We start from the raw sequence: 3,272 nt of genomic DNA, 5'->3' as shown, positions 1-3,272 counted from the left end.
GAAGAAAAATATGGAACAAAATTGAAAATACTAAAAAAGACCAGACTTACTGGTCTGACCACCAATAATTATCAAAGCATCTTGAAGAAGAGGCGTAATAATGAAGAAGAATGTGGCATTAGGACTGGAGGAAGGCTTTTACTAACAACCTGGTTATGCAAATGACACCACCTTGTTTCCTGAACATGAGGAGGACTTGATGCACTTGCTGCTGAAGAGCAAGGATTTTAGCCTTGAATGTGAATCTCAATTTTGTTTTGCTTGGATCCACCATCCATTCTCATGGAAGCAGCAGTCAAGCGATCAAAAAATGTGACACGTTGCATTGGGTAAATCTGCTGCACAAGACCCCTTTAAAGCACTGAAGAGCAAAGACATTGCTTTGAGGACTAAGGTGCGACTGATGCAAGCCTCGGCGTCTCCGTTCATCATCTGCATGTGCAAGTTGGACACTGAATAAAGAAGCCCGTAGAAGAATCGATGCATTGGAATTGTGGTGCTGGAGAAGGATATTGAAAGTACCACGGACTGCTAAAAGGAAACACAGATCTGTGTTGGAGGAAGCACAGCCAGAGGGTTCCTTAGAGGCAAGGATGGCAAGACTTCATCTTACATACTTTGGACATATGGTCAGGAGAGAGCAGTCCCTGGAGAAGGACATGTTTGGTAAAATGGAGCGGCAGTGAAGGAGGAAGATCCTCACCGAGATGGATGGACACAGTGGCTGCATCAATGGGATCAGGCATAGGAACAATTGTGAGGATGGCACAGGATGGCACAGTGTTTCGTTCTGTTGTGCATACGGTTGCTATGGGTCACCATCAACTTGATGGCATCTAACAACAACAGCAACAATCTGATAAAGACTGGTGGAAGCTCTGAGATCTGACCCTTCAGGCTGAGAACTAAGCTTCATTTTCAGCCAAACAATACAGAGCCCGCTCAGGTGAATGAATAATGATACCCAACAGGCACACACATCTTAAAATAATCATGAGATTCAAGAGGCAACAACTGCCCGGGTGTGAAGCTCAGGAGGCAGCAAAGGATGGGAACGAAGGACCAGTGGAAAAGGTACACCCAGGGAGGAGGAGGAGGAGGAGGGAGGAGTGCTGATTACCTCATGAGGGTTACAATCAAGGGAAGCAAACAAAATGTATTAAAAATAAGCAAGCAAACCAAAAAGCAAAATGTGTATGGAAACTCAATTTGTTCTCTAAACTTTGATCTAAATCACAATTAAAAACTTAAAACTTTTTTCCCCCTTAGGCAGGAAATCAAAACATGCATTGGATATCTGGGGCATCTCCGGTTTGTCTCTTATCCATAATTTTCTTAAAACTGAAAAAAAAAAATCTAAACACACTGCCATCAAGTCAGTCCTACTTACACCAAAACTATAGGTCTAAGTGAACTGCTCTTGTGGGTTCCCGACAATGTAAATCGTTAAAGAGAAAGAGTAAAGCCTCATTGTTCTCCCAAGGAGAGGGTGGTGGGTTTGAACTACCGACCTTCAAGTTACCAGCGCAACTCATAACCCACTCGCCACCAGGGCTCCTTTACTGTGTACAGTATAAAATTGCCCAAAGTAATGTTCTAATAGCTTCATGAAAATCAGATGTTCTATCTAAAGAGTTAAGATTGAGCCAAAATCACACATACTAACAATCATCTTGCCTGAATTCAAAGGTGGTGGTTCTTGCTAGGTGCTCTTGAATCCAATCCAACTCATAGTGATCCTGTGTTCAGGGAATGAAGCACTGCTGCTCCTGAGACACGCCCACAATAGTTGAGCCAATTGTTACAGCCACTGTACCAACCCATCTCATCGAGGGTCTTCCTCTTTTGAAAACCAAAACTTTTGTGAATTAGGTGGAAGTTGACTAATCGGGCCATTATTTTTCTGCATTCAACAACCTAAACCGCTGATCAAATTCCTCATGCCTTGACCTGTACCACACCTGCCCCCGACCCCTGCCTTTGTTTACCCCACCCATCTCTTGATTTAGGAAATTGCCTTCCCCTTCACCCCAGTCGACCTACCTACCCTAGTCTGGTCTATTACATCCCCTTCCTCTTCTACCCCTGGCAACCATCAAAGTCTGTTTCTTTGGGGTTGAAAAACCTTGCTTGATTCCCCCCTCCCCACCCCCATCATAGCAGTGGTTTCAGACAATATTTTCTCCTTTTATGATTAACTGTTTCACTCAGCATAATGTTCTCCAAACCGGTCTATACCATGAGTCATTCCACAGTTTCATCCCAATTCTTCAGTGCTGTGTGTCTGGACCAAGGGTTACTTATCCACCCTCCATCCAGACCCATTTAGGCTGTTTCCCTCCTCTTGCTATAGTAACCAGTGCCACTGTGGACACGGTGTGCATGCATCTGTGCCTCCTATGTTCCTTATTGCTGTGGGGCGTGATGGCTGGGCCCTGTGCTATCCCTATTCTCAGTTGTTGGAGGAAGCGCTGTACCACTCTCCACAGCAGTTGTACTGCTTCACGGCTCCTCCCGGATGTATGAGGTGCCCAGTCTCTCCACAGCCCCTCCAGCAGCTGTTGTTTTCTGTGTTGTTGAACTCTGCTGTCGATGTTGGGGAGGGCAGGGTCTCATCATTGTTTGGATTCGCGTTTCTTGAATAGCTAGTGATCACACGTGTTCCATTTTCCAATGTTTGTTGGCTACCAGAAATGTCTTCTTTGGTGTACTGTTTGTTCATGTGCTGTACCCATTTTTTTCTTTTTAATAATTTTATTGTGGGCTCTTATACCTCTTATCACAATCCACATATCCATCCATTGTTTCAAGCACATTTGTACTTATGCTACCATCATCATTAAAGAACCAGAGGAAAGTTGTATGTTTCATCGGTGCTATACTGAATCCTGACTGGCACGTCTCTTCCTGGTGACCCTTCTGTAAGTGGATGTCCAACTGTCTACAGATGGGCATTGGGTCTCTACTCTGTCCTCCCCCTCATTCACATTGACATGATTTTCTGTTTTGGGTCTTTGATGCCTGATACCTGATCCCTTTGACACCTCATGTTCACACAGGCTAGTGTGCTTCTTCCATGTGGGCTTTGTGGCTTCTCAGATAGATGGCCGCTTGTTTATCTGCACACCTTTGATAACCAGGCACCATCAGCTTTCTTCACCACATTTGCTTACGCACCCATTTTGTCTTCAACGATCCTGTCAGAGAAGGTGAGCCTCACAGAATGCCGGGTTATTAGAGCAAAGTGTTCTTGCTTTGAGGGAGTACTTGAG

This window comes from Tenrec ecaudatus, chromosome 12, assembly GCF_050624435.1.
Source record: "Tenrec ecaudatus isolate mTenEca1 chromosome 12, mTenEca1.hap1, whole genome shotgun sequence".
In the NCBI taxonomy this organism is placed as follows: Eukaryota; Metazoa; Chordata; class Mammalia; order Afrosoricida; family Tenrecidae; genus Tenrec; species Tenrec ecaudatus.
The sequence above is the reverse complement of the archived record's forward strand: the minus strand, read 5'-3'. Positions refer to the sequence as shown.